Source organism: Carettochelys insculpta, chromosome 1 (assembly GCF_033958435.1).
Source record: "Carettochelys insculpta isolate YL-2023 chromosome 1, ASM3395843v1, whole genome shotgun sequence".
In the NCBI taxonomy this organism is placed as follows: domain Eukaryota; kingdom Metazoa; phylum Chordata; order Testudines; family Carettochelyidae; genus Carettochelys; species Carettochelys insculpta.
The window spans coordinates 89,350,821-89,372,188 of NC_134137.1; positions in this window are offsets into that span (position 1 = coordinate 89,350,821).

Below are 21,368 nucleotides of genomic sequence, written 5' to 3' on the forward strand. Positions count from 1 at the left end.
AACCCGGACTGGGGCAGCCAAGACCCCAACTGGGCTCCAAAATGGAGGGTCCCCTCCTGGACTAAGCCAGAGCTCTAGGACATCCTGGGGCTCTGGCGCCATGAGGAGGTACTCCGGGACATCAGCGGGCACCAGAGGAATGCCCCAGACTTTGCCTGCATCACCCAGGGTCTGGCTGCCCATGGCCACCCCTCCCGGACACCAGAGCAAGTCAGCTGTAAGGCGAAGGGGTTGTGGCAGGGGTACATGCGGGGCCTGGGACGGTGCCTGCAGGCCCAACCATTCTCCTGCCAGCTGCCCCTTCTATGGGGAGCTTCAGAACCTCCTGGCTGCAGATGATGCCTCACCACCCCACGCCTCAGTGGAGACGGCTGCACCTGAGCCCTCTGCCGCACCAGAGGAGGAGGAGGGACCCACCACTGTGGGTCCCTAGGATAATTTGAAACAACCCAATGGAGGATTTGGAAGACTGGTCCTGAAACCGCTAATCTGGTACATTATTAAATGAATTGCTACTAAAGAGAGTAGTGTACTGGGATTGTGTGGCCCTGACAGCATTTTTGGATGAGACGATGGGTTGTCATGTTCTGGAAGTAATGAATTTATGGATTTATGGATGAATTTATGAATATATGGACATGATAGCAGTTTTCAGGTATCTAAAAGGGTGTCATAAGGCAGAGGGAGGGAACTTGTTCTTCCTTGCCTCTGAGGATAGAACAAGAGGCAATGGACTTAAATTGCAGCAGGGTAGGTTCAGGTTGGACATTAGGAAAAAGTTCCTAACTGTCAGGGTGATCAAACACTGGAATGAATTGCCCAGGGAGGTGGTAGAATCTCCATCACTGGAGATATTTAAGAAGAGGTTAGATAGATGGCTTTCAGGGATGGTCTAGAAAGTGCTTGGTCCTGCCATGAGGGCAGGGGGCTGGACTCGATGGCCTCTCGAGGTCCCTTCCAGTCCTACGCTTCTATGATTCTATGATTCCTGTGCAAAATCCATATCTGAAAGAAGGGATTTTTTCTTCCTAATCATAGAACAAGATGTGTTTTTTTCCAAAGCTACGGCTACTGCAGTACCTAAAAGCCACAAATGATTCTGGAGAACAATTTGTCTGTCAACAAATTTCTTCAATGGAAGTTGATATTATGGAACCAACAAGTTCTTCCAGCATTGCCAGTAAAAATCATATTGGTATTTCCTGGATTAAGCTTCATCCAGTTGATGATTTATCCATGATCTTGGAGTTTTAGGTAAAATACGACTATCACAACTGATGTAAAAGTGAGGTAGAGCTGGGTAGCATCTGCATGTCATTGAAATTTTAGTCCATTTTATTTCCCGATTTCCTATAATGGTGTCAGATGGATACTGAGTACAATACCAGAGAGTATGGATCCAGGAGGGATACCTTTTCATCCTACTTCTCTGAGTGCAGCCCAAGAAGGAAAGGAACACCTTCAGTCATCTCAGTGTAAGTTCTCTAACCCTTGCTGCATCTTAGTGATAGATGGCAGCATTCCATGACTGACCATATCAAGTGCTGTGGAGGAATGCAGCAATATATTGCTTCCATTTCTGGACCTGAAGCCTATGAGGAGGACTTCAGGATGTTGGGAGTATGTAGGTGGAGTTACAGGTGACTTGGTTAGTTTATCGGTTAGTTTGCTTAAAAATGAGACGTTAGATACTGGGTGGAGAGATCAGTTGCAATAAGCAATGCTTTTGTAAGTACAGGCTAGAGTTTTGGATGCTTTTTGGGTGGGGATGGGGAGTAGATTTTTTTCGGTTCCTAGAAATATGCTCATCGCCGGGGAATGGAATAGATTAAGGTTTGCATCATACAGCATGTATTACACTCAAGTTACCTTGAATTATTGTTGCTGCATAGGCACACAGGGTACAGGTAGTTTTGGTGATCACTTAGAACAGTAAGGGGTTCTGCCAATGCCTGCTTTGTAACTTTGCATGCCTTCATTCTAGGCTGCTATGATCCAGCATCCTAACACCAGTTGTCAGGCTACAAGAACAAAGGTCTCATCTTGGCTTCTATCCACTTAGTTACTCGCAGCAGGGTGCCTTCAACAGCCCTTCCTGTGCATAGTGGCCCCAAAATCCATCTATTCCAACTTCTTACCTACCAGGCACTTTGACTTCCACCCGTGGTTCATCACCCTGAAGGAATGAAATCCGTCCCAAATTATTAGTTCACTTTAACATACGCACCCCTCAAAGTCTGCACACCAGATATCTGCTTTAGATAAAAATAAACAAAAGATTTATTTAGTAGAAAAACTGCATATTCAAAGACGTAACAAGTAAGGAAAAGCAAGCGCTGGCAACTCACACAGAAAATAATAATAAAGATGCAACTTCGAGCTTTACATGTCTATGTTAGTTAAATTCTCTTTTCCAATATAAACCTCCTATTACCTCTGAACAATTTCCAAGTGTATCTCCATCAAAAAGTGGATCCAGCATTTCATGGACACACCAGGATCTAGATCATGGGTGGGTAACCTCTGCCCACAGGCCAGATCCAGCCCCCTGCCTAATTTCATAGTGTGAGCAGTATACAAGCTCTGAGCCTCAGTGCCTTCTATCCCATAAGGCTGGAAAGTTGCTGCAGGGGGATGCTAGGGAGACAGGCTGGTCAGCTCTCCCATTGTCCCTGGGCACAGGGAAAGACAATCAGGGAAGTTCCAAGTCTACATGTGCCTGTCCCGGCAGCTCCCGCTGGCTGGAAACCGTGGTCAATGGGAGCTGCAAAGGTGGTGCCAGAGGTTGCAGGCAGCACGCACTATACAGACCTGGCTGGCCACATTGTGGCAGTTTCCAGGAGTGGAGTTGGGACAGGGCATGGGTGGAGCCTGCTTGTGCCCTGATATGTCACCTATTGGGAACTGCCTGAGGTAAGCCGCACTTGTCCAGAGTCTGCACCTCTCACCACCTTCTGCACCTCAACATATGTCTCCAGCCCTGAGCTGCTTCTGCATCCCAACCCCTTCTCAGAGCCCAGACCTTCACCCTGAATCCCCTTCCCCAGCCCTGAGGCCCCTCCTACCCCCACCCCCCTTCAACAGCTCTAAATTTACTCCCACAGTCAAGCCCCATCCCAGATCCTGCAGACCAACTTGCTGCCCCAGGTTGGAATCCCCTCCAATGTTCCAACCCTTTTCCCCAGTGCAGAGCCTCCTCCCGAACACTGAACTCCTCACCTCTGGCCCTAGGAGAAGACCTGAGCCTCTGGACTCCTGCTGTGGAGCTGTGTGTGGCCTGTGACTGACTTTCTCTGTGGATGTGCTTCACCTCAAGTCCCTTTTCTCTTAGAGGATTACAGTTTTTAATTTTTTCTCTGTCATGGTGGGGAAGGCTATTTCCTCTCTTAGCTATCCAGGGCTGTGTTTTATTTTTCAGTTTCAAGTTGTTTCAGAGTTTTCTCACTAACTTTAATGGTCCACCATGGTCTTTCCCTGGCTGGATAATAGATGCGTATGTGACTTTATTTTTGCGTGAAAAACGAGCTTGGGAGAACCCTTCTATGCTGTGAGGTTTACTTAAAATTGTGGTATCATTCATGAACATACTACTCAATATGCAAAAATACATAGATCCCAACCAGAGTCTATGTAATATCTCATAGGATACATCTACATAGCAGCCTGATTTCAAAATAAGATATTTCAAAGTTGCTATTGTGAAATATCTATTTCAAAATAAATGCTATTCCTCCTGAAATGAGGTTTGCTGGAATGGAAATCACAAAATTTATTTCAAAATAGTGTGTGCCATTTAGATGCTGCTAAAGTTATTTTGAAATAACATGGTCGTGCAGACGCAGCCATGGTGACCCAATTCAGAACACTATATGCTTTCATAAAAGATCTGACTTCACATATTTTGAACTCTGAAGAAGCGGGTCTATCCTACAAAAGATCACCACCTAATACATTATTTTGTTAGTCTTTAAAGTGCTACTGGACTGCTCTTTTGTTTTGAGATTGTATACAAGGAGTTTATTCAAGTGATTATTTTTGAGGGCTCAGGTGCCTGTGTTTCCTGGGGGGGGTGTGGATTCTGGTGGCTACAGGAGCACACTCACATGCTGAAACGTGTCTCACAAAGTTTTGAATTTTGGCTTTGATGAAAGAAAGGATGTTTGGCAAGACACCTTCACTCATTTTGAAAAGTGCCAAGGGTCATTTCCACCCCTTGGACTGTCATCCACCTGAGACGGACAGACAGGAAAGCGCGATGTCTGAACAATGACAGAGGCTGCCTGTGCTGGCCAGGGAAAATGTTGGCACTGTTTCACTAAGAAATCTGTTTTAGAACAGTTAATCAGAAAAATGCTACGGTGACTCCACTGAGCCAGGTATACAGAACTCCACAGATAAAGCTCCTTACCCCGCAAGGCAAGCACTACATCCATGATGTGCACTGTTAACCTCTGGGCCCTTCAAAAACAGGGGCTTTAATTTTTCCCCACAATCCAGTGTTTTTTTTTAAAAGACATCATTAGAATTTCATCTGCTGTGCATATGCAGTAACGACTTCAAACCAGTTTTACTAAGCACTGCTTGTTATAACAGTCATTACGGTGCATTGACATGGTACATCATGTCAAAAATCCACTTATTAACACCACATTATGCACTGACATTCTAAATTTGAATAACTCCAAAAGAAGGGTTGATAAGATGTATTGTGTCAAATGAATAGTTCAGTATTATGCGTTGACATAACATATAGAGGAGCAGCTCTGAAGGAGTAGAGCCATTAAAATGGATCATGTCGATGCATAGTATGGAACCATTAGCACTAGGATTTTTGACATGATCTATCTTAATAGTTATATATCCATACTGAAATGACACATTATCTCCTGTTAGATCCATGTATTAGCACCTGAACAACTTCTATTTCAATGCAAGCCACAGAGCAGTGAATGTGGAAGAGAGCTATACTGAATGCTTAAGAGGTTGGTTTGCTTACTTTTGCCAAAAGAAGACACAGACTTTGAGTCTGGTGCTAATAATCCCCCATGCTTTCTTTTTTCTACTCTCCAACATGTGTACACATAATTTTCTTTTAAGGATACGTCCAGAGGGTAATTTACTACACACTGAAGTATGCTAATTAGCACTGCCACAATGGTCAGACAGCTGGTGTGCCACGAATACCATTTGACAACTGTTCATAACTGTTTCATCATTGATTGGTTCCACCTATTGTCTCTCATTTTAAACTTGGAATGTAAACTCTTTGGGATGAAGACTGTCTGTGTTATATTACCTTAAGTGCCTAGCAGAGTGCCTGCCTTTAGATGCTGCTGTTATAAAAATAATAAATAATAATTGGAACACAAGAGAGGGCTTTCAAAAATCAAAAGTGAGGCTACAGGTAGAATGCATTAAACCTGCCACCAGATGTGCTTGACGAGCTCATGACTGGAGACATCTCAAAGTATTCTCGAAGTGTCAGTGTATGAATTTAAATGGACATTTCCAGGCACAAAGCAGATAATAATCCAGTTTACCCATTTCTGATGTTAAAACAGTCATCTTTCCTATTACGGAAAAGTGCTACAGACTGTAATAGAAATTAACAGCCTTTTTGTAGGCTGGTTTGTAACTCTACCTTGAGAATTTCAGAGGATTATATTTCTTCTATATAATTCTGTAAGATGATTAAAAATATGGAAAATATATTTTTATACAACCCTACAGATTTTAGATTATTTTTTTCTTGGAATCCAAATTAATTTGATACCTCATAAATTTATAGGACTTTTTCCTAAATTAACAAACAAACAAACAAAAAATGGAATGAAGAAAAAAAATCTATATTGTAACATTAGGGTTATTAATTAAAGCAAGTAAAAGCAAAGGAGTATAGAGTCAAAAATGTCAACTAAAATTTTCCCTTTGAGCTAAGAATTTACTGGAGGATCACATCCTCGAGATGTGTACTACAGATAATTAAGTAGCCACGTATGCTGGTGTACAGAGATGATGGTGAGCTACTCAGTTATCAGAATGTGGTTAGGGCTAAATTCTGCCCTGAGTCACAGTGTAAATATGGAGTAACTCCATTCAGTCTGAACTAGATTAACCAAAACTAACTTGGGAGAGCGTGGGATACACATTCCCAGCCGAGTTTGGCCCCGTGCAGCCCAGGAGAAGCTGCACATCTAGTGCTGTGGTTTGCCAATTCAGGAAGCATAGGGAATGCAGTAAATCAAGTGGGTCTGTCCCACAAAGGCTCATCGCCTAATAAATTATTTTGTTGGTCTGTCAAGCGCTACATGACTGCTGGTTTGTTTTGTTCCAAAACTGAAAAGTTATTGGGTACTGTGGGAAAGCTAGGCTAGCTCTTCAGCAGCTCAGCCTGTCCCCTTTAGCTACCCTCTGCTTTTCCTATGGACTCTCAGCACATGAGGAGATGGACTATGGACAGCAGGGCTGACAGCATCTAGGGCAAGGTGGGAGGAGGATCTGGCTCAGTGCCCTAGAAGGGGTGGGGCCCAAGGCAGTCAGCCTTTAGTGTCACCCAGACTGCGGCACCGTCCCTCCTGCTCTGAGGCGCAGACAGACTGAGCCAAAGTAGCAGTCACAGCAGCGAGACCTTCAGGCCTCTTTGAAATAACAGCCCTGGGGCAAAAGCCCCTTTTGCCCACCCCCATCAGTGGGCCTGCTTGTGGGTAATCGGCTTGAAGTTTAAACGACAGGGTAAACCCTCAGTTTTAGAGACCCTGAGTTGGCGGACTTCGGGAACAATGGCTGTCCGGCAGCCTCCCCAGAGGTGGGGTGTGTATGGGGGCAGATCACTCGCATACATGTTCCACTCCTGGTGGGAGGAGTGTGTGGTGGCTCCGACAAGGGTGCTTGTTCCGTGCCGGGCAGCTTCAGCCGCATGGCAGGGACCCTCCAGCCATGTGGCAGGAAGCCTCCAGACACAAGGCAGGATTGCTCCACCCGTTCAGTGGGGATCTTTCAGCTGCGCAGCAGGGACCCTCTGGCCACGCAGTGGGGACCCTCTGGCAGTGGGCTCCAGTGGCTCCTCCAGCAGCGGCAATTCTGGTGAGTCAGGGCTTGCTTTTTTGGGGTGTGGTGAGGGACTGGGGCTGGGGGGGGGCCTGGTGGGCAGGGGCAGTAAACCCTCATATTTAATGGACTTTCAGGTTTAATGGACACCCGTCCCCCTATTAGTCCATTAAATCGAGGATTTACTGCACTGATACGTCAACTGAAGGGAACTGAGGGGCTAAATGGAGTGGGAGCAAGTTTCTTTTACAGCATTCCTCAGGCTACTTAATTATGAATTAATAACAATAATTATTATGTACATCTCAAACTTCTTCTTAACTCTGCAGTTTGATTCAATACTTGAATATTTCACAATAGAAAAAAGTGCTCTCGAAAATCAGAATTTGAAAGTTATATTTGACCCATTACTGAAGTGGAAGAAAAGAGTTACATGATGTTACGAACATTTTGACTAATTTTCATATTGTGTTCTCTCCTTCTTCTAATACCACTAAGATAGCTATACTTAGTTAGGATCTTAGAAAAGTGATGGTACTGATAGCCCTGGGAACTGAAGGTCATTCCATATTCCTGTAACAAGCACAGTATAGGCAGCAGCAGGACAAACAATTCCATTTTTACCTCTTAAGGGCATACTTGATCAGTGATACTAGACATTCCTGGGTCTGAGCCTAGTGTGTGTCATATGGGATGACATAGGAAGCTCACACCAAATTCTACTCCAAAGGGCACTCCTCAAACTGCCTGATATATATACATGGGGCCATTGTTATCATCTCACCTGGCCTCCTATACTGAGGCCATAGAACTCCCCAAAACAATTCCTCTTGGGTAAGAACAGGGCTTTAAAAAATCATCTTGATTTAAAAGTTGTTGGTGATGAGAATTTACTGTTACCCTTTTAAATAATGGGGATCCAGTGGAAGAGCTGAGGAAATGAATCTCTTCTGCTGGGATCCCTCCCTATTCTTCTAAAATAAACAGTAAAGCTGTGTCTACATGTACACAAAACGTCGCAATAAGTGGCCCTCTTTCGAAAGACCGGGAGGAGCATCCACATGTGTATCAATGTCTTTCAAAACGAAATTGAAGGAACACAGCGCAGACGTCAAAATCTGAACCCTGATCCCGTATCAGGAAGATCTGCCCCTTTCGAAAAACTAAATCGAAAGGGTACACATGTAGATGCTTCACATTCTGCTTTTTTGAAAGACGGGTCCGCCATGGCGCCGGTCAGCTGGAGCGCAGGGCTGCTCCAGCTGGCAGTCGCAGGGCTCTATGATCCCTGTGTCCAGCTGCCTTAAAGCTGCAAGCGTGCAGGAAACCCATGGCAGGAAGCTGAGAGCATGCTAGGAGCAATTTCTGCACATGCTCCAGCCCCATGCTCCAGTGCCACAGCCATGGCCAGCAGCCTGCCCCCTCACGAGCCCCACCGTTCCCCATCTGAGCCCCCACAGGGCTCCCAGGGCTTCCAGGGGGAGAAAATAAAAGGGCCTCCTTCTGGACGGAGCGGGAGCTGTGGGACCTCCTGGGCCTGTGGAAGGAGGAGGAGGTCCTGCATGAGACGGGGGTCAAGCAGTGCAACGCCGCAGCCTTCGACCACCTGGCTCAGGGCCTCCACACCAGGAGCCACCCAGAGTGTACAACCGAACAGGTACACTCCAAGGTGAAGGAGTTGTGGCAGGGCTATGCCCGGGCCAGGGACCAGGCCGGCTGCTCCGGGGCTGCCCCAGCCACATGCCCCTACTTCCAGGAGCTCTGGGGCATCCTGGGGCCCTGGGACAGCTCCCCACCCCTGGAATTCCTGGACACATCTGCCAAAGAGCCACAGCCGGTGGTGGAGGAGCAGCCCAGACCATGGACCCCAGAGAGTGAGGGAACCACCGAGTGGTTGAGTGAGGAGGGGGACCTCACCATCTACTTCCCCTTCAGCTCTTCCAGGTGGGTGACTGGGAGCTGGGCTCCCTGGACTTCATAGAAGGACTCTCCGGTATGTACATGGAGGGGCGTGCACCTGCTCCGTAGGGTGGGGGGCGGGGGTGACACAATGGCTAGTTGGCCGCGCACGGGACCAGTGGTCCCAGGCCACATACATGCCAGCCCACCATGGTATGTGGCACCCTGCAGTGGCCCACCAGCAATGCCCAGCACCAGCCCCCACTGGACAGCACCACAAGCCACACATGAGGCGGTGGCTGCTCTGTGCTGGACAGAACCTGTGGACTGTACACCACAGGCCGGGATGGGCTACCCGCATGAGAGACCCCTGGATGCATCCCCATTGGACAGGATGCCCAGTCCATGGTGAGCAGGTTGGTGTCCCTTGTGGGAGTGGGGGCCATGGGACCCTGTCCGTGGCATTTCTTGCCTCCCTTCTTTTGAAAAAGGGCATGGAGCCGTGTGGACGCTCCCTTTCGAAAGACCACAGTGGCACTTCGAAAGAGTGGATCGACCTGTCAATCCACTAGCATCCAGTCGCTCCCTTTCAACGGCTGCTATTTCAACTGCTGAACGTCGACTTTTGCCCTTTGAAAAGAGTGCTCATGTGTAGCCCCAGCTTAAGGGAACAGAGGGGGACAAAAATCATTCCACACTGTCTCCTAGCATTCAGAAAGGAGGAAAGAGAGGAAATATTCTGCTGGCTGTAGTTATAAGGAGACACAAAATACTTCCTGTGACCTCCTGACTAGAGCCGGATGAAATATTCTCAACAAATAACTTTTTGTTTATCATTAAACCACACACACGGGGAAGGTCTACACTTAGGGATAAAGTCATCTTAGGATATGCAGCTCCTGCTATGTGAATGGCATAGGTGGAGTTGACATACCTTAAGCCAAATTTCTGCAGCCTCCCCATAGAGGAAGGTTGATAGAAGAAACTCTCCCATCGACTTCCCTTATTCCTTGTGACCCTGTGGAATACAAGGGTTGACAGGAGAGCAACAAGGAATTGATTTAGTACATCCTTTCTGGACCCATTAAGTCATTACCCAGGACATCAATCTATGGGGTGTTAATCTCTGGTTAAGTGTGGCCAGGCCTTGAGCCTTCTTGCTATATGAAATTGGTGGGCTATGTGCACATATTTTATCTTAAGGATTTTACACAAAATACTTCAATTATGTTGCTAATTAGTGACCGCTTAGTTTTTCTAGTGTGGATTTGGCCATCAAATCTCATGGTTTTGTTTCTGTTCTTTGATCAGAAGTTGAAAATTTTTATAGACAAAAAGAAATCAAAGAGATTTCAGCATAGCCAAATAAATATTTCCAGCATTAACCATCATGTGAAATAGTAACTTTTTACACATTATTCTAGAAGACAAAAATGATGTGTAGAAATAGTTCAAGGAAATAAAAATAATTGTGAATACCATGACAGTACAATGACACCCTGTGTGGAAACTGTGGAGTGTGTTTCAGGAAAAGAAGATTTAATGTGCAAAATGAAATAAACAAAATCGTTAATTCAGCTATCTTCACATATACTTTTGCCACTAAAATAAAATGCAAATAGTTACACAGACTTGGAAATTAGGAAATTGGGTAAGTAATATGAGCTTTGCAATGCCTAACATGACCACAAAGTTGGGTTTGTTCGAAAAAAAAAATCTCTTTGTTTTGCAGTATTTGCCTAGCTATAGCCTTGAAATCACTTTCTAACATTTATATCAGAAAATGGCTTGCATCTGTAAAGGTAGCAGGAGGGTCATCATGATGTAATGTTATACTGCAAACTTCCTGACCTGGTGTCAGAACATTGCGCTGTGATTAGACTGTGATTTTTGCAGCTCCCTTCAGTGAGGAAATAGCTCTCTGCCTCTTCATATGCACAAAATCTGTGATCTAAAGCATGGGTTCCCAAATTGGGGTGTGTGTGAAGAAATTCTCGGCGGGGGGTTGGGGTAAGGCAACCCAGCCCCCCCCCATTATTTCCCCTACCCTTTGCTTCTGGCTCTCAGCCCCTGCCATTTTATGTGGGTGACCTGGCACAGCCACTATAAAAAGCAGACAGCAAGTGAAGACTTACGTGCAAAGGTGAGTGTGGGTTGGGGGGAGGAGGTTGGGGTTAGACATGGGGCTGGGGGTGCTTGGCTCAAGTAAGGGGGATGATGATAGAATGAGAGTGGGGATCTGGTGGTGCCTGGCTTTGTGGGAGGGGCGGGGCTCAGCTGGGCGGCTGGCTTGCAGGATTCATGGGGCTTGGGTGGCTGGTCCTGGCATTGCAGGGCTCAGGCGGGTGGCTCGCCTTAGCAGCACGGGGCTCTGGTGGCTCAGGCTGGCAGGTTAGCAGCTGGCCCCAGCAACATGGGAATTGGGTGGCTCAGGCTGGGGGACAGGCAGCTGGCCCAGGCAGTGTGGAGCTTGGGCAGGCGGCTGGGGCAGGCAGCTGGACCCAGCGGCTGGAGGGTGGGTGGGTAGCTGGCCCCTGTGGTGCGGGGCTCAAGAGGGTGGCTCTGGCAGCACAGGTCTGAGGCGGGCAGGTGGCTGGCATGGGCAGCTCTGGCGGCTGGCATGAGACTCAGGCAGCTGACCAACTGGGGCTGCACCAGATACCCTCAAGGGGCCAAGAAAAACTATTGGTGCTTATTTTTAATCTTAAATAACATTTTTATATCAAGTATTTGTGTTTATTTTAAATTACAGATTGAATTTTTTGTTAAAAGGGGTTTGCGTGATGGTAAAGGAGAGGTGGTGGGGGCATGAGGGTTTCTCAAAAATCAAAAGGGGGAGGTTATGATGCCGAAAAGTTTGGGAACCATTGGTAAAACTGCTGAATGTGGGAGAATTGCTATCTCCTATGCTTCGACCTATAATGCCATCACCTTTGGATGTTTCGTCTGCAGTGGGGATCCAGTCTGAGACTTCTTCGGCTTTTAATACATGAGCCACTGGTGCCTGAGATAAATGACCTGGGTCTTCTAGCCAGGACTCTTAGCAGGCTTATCAGTCTCTAGCTGGCCTAGAACTAGGGACAGAGTGACACTGAACAGGCTTACACAAACTAAGAGAAGCAGTCCAGCAGCACTTTAAAGACTAACAAAATAATTTATTAGGTGCTGAGCTTTCGTGGGACAGACCCACTTCTTCAGACCACGGCCCTACCAGAACACTCAATATTTAAGGCACAGCGAACCAAAAATATAGGATAAATGGTAAACACACTTCGACAACGAATGAATGGACACAAAACAGACATCAAAAAGGTCTTAACTCACAAGCCTGGCAGGCGGCACTTTAATGGAGTGGGGCATTCTGTTAATAACCTGAAATTCTGTGTTTTACTGAATAGGAACTTTAAGAATTGCCTGGGAAGAGAGAAAGAGTGCTGAGCTCCCTTTTATATTCAAATTTGACACATTAACACGTGGTTTGAACCGGGACACCAATTATCTGGGTCATTATATGGACTCTTTTACATACTTTGTATTATCTGACTCTTGACTTCCCCCGCTCCTACCGCCCCTCTGCTCTTCTAATTTGCCCACCTTGATTACAATTTTTCTCATTTGTCAACCTTGGTAACTATTTTTGGTTCTCTGTGCTTTAAATATTGAGACTGTTCTGGTCTGGCTGTGGTCTGAAGAAGTGGGTCTATCCCACGAAAGCTCACCACCTCATACATTATTTTGTTAGTCTTTAAAGTGCTACTGGACTGCTTTTTCGTTTTGATATAATATGAACTAACACCGCTATCTCTCCATTACAAACTGAGAGAAATCACCAAGTCTGTGAACTATTGGCATTTTATTTTAGTGGCAAAAATATATGTGAAGATAGCTGAATTAATGATTTTATTAATTTCATTTTGCACATTAAATCTTCTTTTCCTAAAACATGCTCCACAGCTCCCACAGAGGGTGTATTTTTCTATGTACTAGGAATATCTTCTCTAATTGCCAAATAAACTTATCTGTACCGAGGTGAAATGGCAGCTTTTATTGCAATTTCTTGGCAGCTGTTTTAAAAGGAAGAGTGGCAGGGGCCAGCTTCATTAGGGTTGCTAACAGCACGAGGATGGATTACAACTCATTGATAAAAATCAATGAAGTACATCTCAGTAAATCTGACCAAGCCCTGGGTCCCTACAGAGAGTGTGTGATCTTGGCCTCTTTAAGTTACAGAGTTAGAATCCAGAAAGGACCATAAATGATAATATCCTTCAATATGCTAAAAACGAAAATCTGGCTCCGCAGAGGAAATCAGTGATGGTAATATGAGCTTTGCACTGCCTGACTTTTAGATTCCTAACACTCACCGAGATACTCAACTTCAGTGCCCAGGCTCCGTATCAGGTGAGCTGACAGACTCACTGGGCCCTGGGGCAAGGTTTGTGGGGGTCTTGCTCAATGCTCCCAGAAGGGACAGGGCCTTGGACAGAAGGGCATGGGGCAGGTGCAGCCAGCTTGCAGCACCACCCAGACCCCAACCTAAGCTAAGCACTCACAACTCTCATTGAAGTCATGGAGACCTGAGAGCCATCTGCATGTGTCAGGAATTGTAACCCCCCATGCATGGGTATGAGCACAGATGCAAGGGTAAGTGCTTGCAGCATCAGGCCCAAGGGCTCATTAATAATGTTAAACCAAGCTAATATTTGCTTAAAATTCACTAAAAGTACTTCCAAATATCCCTAGTATTGCTTAACAAAGCCATTTGTGCAATGAATATAAATTACTTGTGGGAATGACACATTCTTTACTTAAAATTGGTAGAAAAAAATCCTGCAATTTATTGTTTTCTAATATACTGAGATCCATAAAAATAGCTATTATCTCTAAAATTAAAATGGGATGTGGTGTTCATTAACTAAAGAAATACAACAATATTACTTTTAAGTATCATATATTCATTTCCATGGTTAAGGATTAGCACATGTATTGTAATAAGAAGCTCTCAATGTGGAATCAGAGACTGCCAGCATGGGTGCAATAAACTTTTCAGAATGGTTCATACGATTATACTAATTAGAGATAATCTAATTTGAACAATTTCTATTTTCTAGAAAAAGTAATATGATGTCACTCTATGGGAAGAGTCACTACCCTGGCTCTGGGGATATACTGAAAAAAAAAAAACCAAAAAAACCCCACACATGTTATGTGCAATATTAAAAATTAGGGTTGATCCATGAGACAGTCTTAGATCTAGCCTTCTTCTCTCAAAAGATCCACCAGATAGATTGTTAAGCCCCCATAATTATCTCCCCTATTTGTGACAAGCATTGACTAATCAGTCTCTGAGGGAGTTTTCCTGCAGATCATTGAAAAGTGTGTATATACTTCACATTGCTTATCAAGCTATTTTGTACACAGTATCGCATAAGAGCTGACAAAAGTTCATTATCCACATCTAGACTAGAATTACTCCAAATTAAGAAGAAAGGGCTCACTTAAAAATATACATATAGTGATCTTAAATTGAAACAAAGAAAGCCTTATCTAAGGAAAGAAAAGAAAACTAGGTTCTAGCTGACTTTAATCCCATATTAAAAGATTAGAAAAAAACATCTAAAGAAATCAGAGATAGTCTAATTGAGGTTCTTGCCTTTAATCCTGCCAGTAGACTCCCCCTTGGATAGCAAGATCTGTCAGTGTAGAGTCTTGGGAATTCTCCAAGGCAAAATAAACCATGAAGTATGGACAGACAACATATTTTCTCATACTAAAAAGGGAGAGAAGTATGGGGAAGGAGACAGAGAAAGTGAAAAACAGAGCTGGTGATATCAAAACATAGCTCACCCAAGACAGAGACAAACTGATGCATGACAAAAACTGAAATTGAGGGATTAGATTAGAACAACTATAGTGATCTGAAAGTTATTTGCTAATATCTAAAATTTTGACCTCATCATAGAAGCAAAGCAATGAGACTGATACTGCTCTTTATTCACCGCAGACTCCCATTTGTGTCAACATATTTTTTCAGACAATAGTATTTTACAATCTTTATGCACTGTGTGCTTAAAAATCAATGGCTATGTCAGAATGCTATGCATCATAAATATTTTTAAAACTATTTTTTATTATAATGATGAAGTACATCATTACACATCTACATAGCAAAATAACAAAGGTAATATTTATTTTTATTTATTTCTACCATGAAAGTAAATGGAAAAATGATATTAATTTATCTAGTAAGTATTACTAAAACTTCTTGGGTCAGATTCTAATTTGTTATATTTTTTTTAATCCAGAGCAACTGCATTGAGAGTCCAAAACCAATTTTTTCTCACTTTTTCCAGAAAATATAAATATTTAAAATGGGGACGGAGAATCAAATAAACGTACAGGAGATGCAGCCAAACTATTGTCAATGGAACAACACCAAACCTAAATCTGGAGTAACAGATCACAGCATGCCAATTTATTTTAAAAGCAGCATTAAAAGATACTGGAGAGAATTCATATACTTGTATCTCAGGTGTTCATATTTGACTTGCTGCCATTTTAAAACATTTATTTGTTTTGGTAAAACTCATGTTTTTTGCACATTTGAAAAACTTTATTTTTCTCGTAATAGGCTTACTATAAAGATACGGCTTACTATAAAGATACAGCTTACAGGTTGAACCTCTCTAATCTGGCACTCTCTCAGCCAACAGCATCTGTAATTCGGCATGCTTTTAGTTAGCTGGCCAATCACTTATCATGAGTGTGTTCAAGTTTCCTGTGATTCTATAAAGTTTGTTTACAGCCACCAGTCCTGTCTGTCAGCGTTCTGTGCTGTTATTTAGCTCTAATATACCCCTCATTGTCTTCTTAGGGCCCAGTAAACAGTGGAAGTATTGGTAATGTGCTAGAAAATATTGACCTCCCATGATCCAGCAAATTCTCTCATCCGGCACCACTCTGGTCCCAAGGGTACCACACAAGAGAGGTTCAACCTGTAGTATGCAGTGAAAACATGGAGCTTAATTATTTTGAAATTAGTGATTGTGTATTTTGTGTATTTTGTATTGTGTATTTTGATAAGGCAAAACTAACAATATCTGGGTCGCACTCCACATTTCATACGTAAGTTAAGCTTTCCCAAAGCAAAAAAACATAAACGGCCTTTTATTTTAGAAATCTGACTTCATGCTATTGATTTGTGAAACGGCAAAGGAAGAACAAGCGTAGCAGACACTGATAGAAGAAAATAGGTATTAGAAATGAGAAAGCCCGTTGAAAGGTATTTCTCCATAAAAACAAGGTAAAGATAAAAGTGGCTAAGATAAACACAAAAGAGTTTCAGAAATGTTACTTTTATTGCCTGGAAAATTGGTATGATTCATGTTTCTAAATTGTGAGATGATATATAGACAATGAAAATATGAGCTGCTTAAGTGTAAATGTGTTTGTCTTCAAAATATTGCATATACATAAGAAGAAAAAGGGTTAGTTCACTGCATGTTCAGAAAGTTTTCTTTTATTTCTATCATAAATAAACTCATATACGAAAATGTCATTTTGAGACTCGTAATATGCAATTTAATATTTTATTAACAATGTTTCAGGAAAAGGTTCATATGTCTCAGTAATCTAGGTTTGGGGCACTGAAAATGTAGTACAACCCATTCTGTAATGCAGCTAGTTCCTACAGCTTGGAATAAAAACTGGCAACAAATTAAAACAGTCTGATGCACTTAGTATTTCCAAATTTGTGAAAATACAAAAAACAAAACCAAAACACCTTTAGATGGCTTGATTCTACACTCCTGACACTGGCTTCAGTGGGAACTTCCCCTGTGTGAGCAGAGTGGGATAGCTAGACTGGAAAGAACTACAGCTATGCAGGCTATGCCTGCAAGGTTTTGAGCTCCTCCTAGGAGGGGCTGAGTACCTTTAATCTGCACTGAATTTGTATGGGAGCTAGAAGTATAGCAAACCCTTGATTTAAAGAGCCCTGATATAACGGATTTCAGAAATAGTGGACACTGTCTGCCAGCTCCCTTATTCACCCTAAATAAATGCCGGAGACTAACCAAAGCCACTGCTGGGGCTTGAAGAGCTGCTGGCGCTGCCAGGGCTGGAGGGGCCATGGGAGTATCTGAGGCCATGGAGGCCAGAGGAGCTGCGGGGTAGGGGGTGCTGTGGAGGGGCAGATAAGCTGTCCTCCCCCAGCCCCATGTGCATGAAGCACGTCGGTGCCCATCTGCCGCTGCCTGCAATGGTGCTGAGCAGCAGCCATGGTGTCTGAGGTTGCTTCCTGCTGGCAGGCTGGGGGCAGCCATGGTCTACCTTCATGCGGATGGCTCAGAGCCTGGGGTGGAAGGACCCAAGCTGGCATTCAGCTCCTCTCCTGGTAACTGGGAGAGGGAGATGGAGGTGTGAGGGGAAGAATGGGGCAGGAGAGGGAAGGGACAGAGGGGCGGAGGACAGGAGTGAGTGACGGGCTGGGAAGGTCAGTGCATCATCATGCAGTATAACCATTCAGATACAATGGATTTTCAACATTAACGGACACTCCTTCCCGCCATTAGTCCATTAAACAGAGTGTTTACTGTACTCAGCAACCATTGAGGCCCATGGGAGTAAAGGGTGCTTAGGATTACATATGAGGTCTCAGCATCCTGATGGATCAAACCCCTACATTATAGTGTTTTTCACAAGCCTATGCTTCAAGACAAGAGTTCTGTCAACTCAGGCTACGTCTACACTAAGAGATAAATATGAATTTATTAAAATTGATTTTATCATGCCATTTTTTAAATTCAATTTTGAGTATCCTCACTTCCCACAGGCTCCTAACAATCTGACACATTGCTTCCACACTGAAATCACCAAACATCGCCTGCTACAGCAGTGCATTGTGGGAACCTACCCCACAGTTAAAAGTGAATTTATTAGCCTCCAGAGGTGTCCCCTATTTAACCCACAATGCACCTCAGTGCTCCGCTCTGGCTGCTTGGTCTCCAGTAACAAGGGCTACATCTACACGTGCATGCTATATCGAAATAGCTTATTTCAATGTAGCGACATCGAAATAAGCTATTTCGATGAATAACATCTACACGTCCTCCAGGGCTGGCAATGTCGACGTTCAACTTCGACGTTGGGCAGCACCACATCGAAATAGGCGCTGCGAGGGAACGTCTACACACCAAAGTAGCACACATCGAAATAAGGGTGCCAGGAACAGCTGCAGACAGGGTCACAGGGCGGACTCAACAGCAAGCCGCTCCCTTAAAGGGCCCCTCCCAGACACAGTTGCACTAAACAACACAAGATCCACAGAGCCGACAACTGGTTGCAGACCCTGTGCATGCAGCATGGATCCCCAGCTGCGGCAGCAGCAGCCAGAAGCCCTGGGCTAAGGGCTGCTGCACATGATGACCATAGAGCCCCGCAGGGGCTGGAGAGAGAGAGTCTCTCAACCCCTCAGCTGATGGCCACCATGGCGGACCCCACTATTTTGATCGTGCGGGACGCAGATCGTCTACACGTGCCCTACTTTGAGGTTCAACGTTGAAGTAGGGCGCTATTCCCATCCCCTCATGTGGTTAGCGACTTCGACGTCTCACCGCCTAACGTTGATTTCAACTTCGAAATAGCGGCCAACACGTGTAGCCGTGACGGGCGCTATTTCGAAGGTGGTGCCGCTACTTCGAAGTAGCGTGCACGTGTAGACGCGGCCAAGAAGAGCCTGAACTTCCAAGTGGGAGCAGCAAGCCTTTAGCTGTGGGCTCATGTTGTATGACAGCCTGAGAAATGGCTTCTTTCTTTCTTTCTTTTTCTCTTTCTTTCTTTCTGTGCCATTACCGCTGTGAGCGCATGTACCCATTCAACTAGGCCCTGCCAGGAGTCCCTGGCTCTTTCTGCAAATGAGTTACATATGTACAGATCTGGTGCCTCATTTGCATATTCTTCTTTCAGGAAAAGCAGTCTAGATGTGGCTTTTTCGAAAGTAAACACTGTCATCTAAAGAATCCTTTTTACTGTTTTTTTTTTTTTTTAGGAAGAAGGATTCTTTCAAAGATGGGGTTTTCATTTGAAAGAGCCACATCTACACTGCTTTTCTTCTTTCAAAAGAAGAACATGCAAATGAAGCACCAGATATGTAAATCTGTATCTTATTTGCATTTTCAATTTCCCTCATTTGCATACCTCTTTCGAAAGAGGAATGCAAGTCTAGACACGGCCCATGTATATAAGGTGGTCGTATCTGCTCCTACTGAGGTCAAAGGCAAAAATTCCCATAGGAATCCTGCCCCCCCCCACCACATTGCACGTGGTCCACGTTCCTATCTACACAGGATTACTGCAGTCTGCTCTACAGGGGCTGCCTGGAGGAAAACTCAGAAGCCACAGGTGGTGTAGAATGTAAATGTTTGCCTGCTGTGCACCACCCAGGATATCTACAAAACAAATTAGTGTGTGACAAACTAGTGTGCTTACGATCCATGTCTGGGCTAGAAATACATGAATTTACCATGTAGACAAGTCCTGAATCATAAATTCAGTTTATACCAATTGTAACACGACCACCGCTGAGTGTTCCAAAACTATGCGATTTTTCAAAAAAAAAATTGGGGTTTCTTTTCACTTGTCTTCTGGTCTCTGAAGGCAAGTTTGCACTACAGATCTACATTGCTTCAGTAATTACTATGGTAGGGTATGTCCATGCTGTCCTCCTTGGATCTGTGGTGCACGTCTTCACCAAGTATGTCTTCCTCAACCTAAGAGGGGCAGTGGGGGGAGCTGAGAGCCTGGCTGCCCCACAGGTTCCTGGATGGCTATGCCCCTCTGCTCCCTGTTCAGCACTGGGAGCAGAGGGAAGCAGCCTGGCGCTTCTCATCCCAGGTCTCATCAGGAAGGCAATGGGGTGGGGCAGGTTCAGTTGCCCAGCTCTCTTGAGCTTTCTTGGCATCCCAGGGCTTTCTTGGCTTCTTATGCCTCTCCTGGTATGTAACTTATAGGCTGTAGCCACACTAACCCCTCCTTTTGTGGGGGGGCTATGGTAATGTGACACTTTGGGATATGCTAATGAGGCACTGTCATGAATATGCAGAACCTCATTGGCATAATGGCAGTCGTGAGCAGTTTGAAACCACTGGTTTCAAAATGCACACTGCCCGTGAAGTTGGGGGCCTTTTGAAAGAGCCCCGTGATTTCAAAAGCCCTGTCTTCCCTAAACCAGATGGGAATAAGGGGCTTTCAAAATCAGGGAGGTCATTTTAAAAGCTCCCAGCTATACTGGCAGTGTGTGTTTCGAAACCAGCAGTTTTGAAGCGCACGGCTGCCATTTTGCTAATGAGGCACTGCATATTCATGGCAGCACCTCATTAGCATATCCCAAAGTGCCACATTACCATAGCCCCTGGCTAGTGTGGCCACAGCCATATTGGCAGGAGGAAGGCTGTAATGTAGACACTTACATAATTAGGCTGACATAAGCGATAACTGTACAGTGTATACCAGCCCTAAGTATCGAGGGCTCAGTTTTTCACAATTTTTATCATAGCCATGATGACTAGAAACTTATGAGAACAAACAAAAGAGAATTGAGATGCTTACCTATTTCACATGAATCTGGACATTGGGGCTTTTAGAAAAACACCAACAGTTATAAGTCTTTTGATGAAACTGCAAGAGCTGGAATAAAAGAAAGACTAAAATAACTTCATATTTTCTTCTCAAACCTGCTGTTTTTGCTCTATAAAGACATAGATTATTTAGGTCTGGCTACCAGAGAGACTACCATTTTCATTGTGTAGGTTGCTGCTACAGATGAAAGAAGCTGTGGCTATACGACCACCAAATTTCATGCCAGTGGGGGAGTTGTCAGGGCTGTTCTAGAGTCTGGACAGTGAGACAAGTGAGCCAGACAGAGGTGCTGGAACAACGTGTGTAGTGGGGGGTGTTGACAGTCATTGAAAGAAACTGTAAACCCCTGTTCATGATAGAATAAGTGTAGGAAATTAAGATGGGCAAGGTCTAAAACTAAAATCTCTATCTAGGTTTTTGTTTTTGCCCTTCAAATGAACATCCAATGACAGACAAGACTGACTGATTAACCTGGTTCATATATTTTGAATCATAAATTAATCTGGAATAGCATTCTGATACATATGCCTTTACTCTTTCTATATGCAGCTAGCTACTTCTCAATTTATTAGTGTGCATCAGGAGAGGAGGCTAAAGTGCAACTCAGCATCTCCATCAAAACCGATAAAACCTCTCTGTAATAGTGATGATCTATTTTGCATAAGCAGAATTTAGTTCCTTCTTAATGCTAATGAATTTTCAGAGGCAACCTGTTTGCTTTCAGAGATAAGGCATAAACTTAGAAGAAAAAAGAAAAGGAGACATAAGAGCCCTTTAAAAAGTTT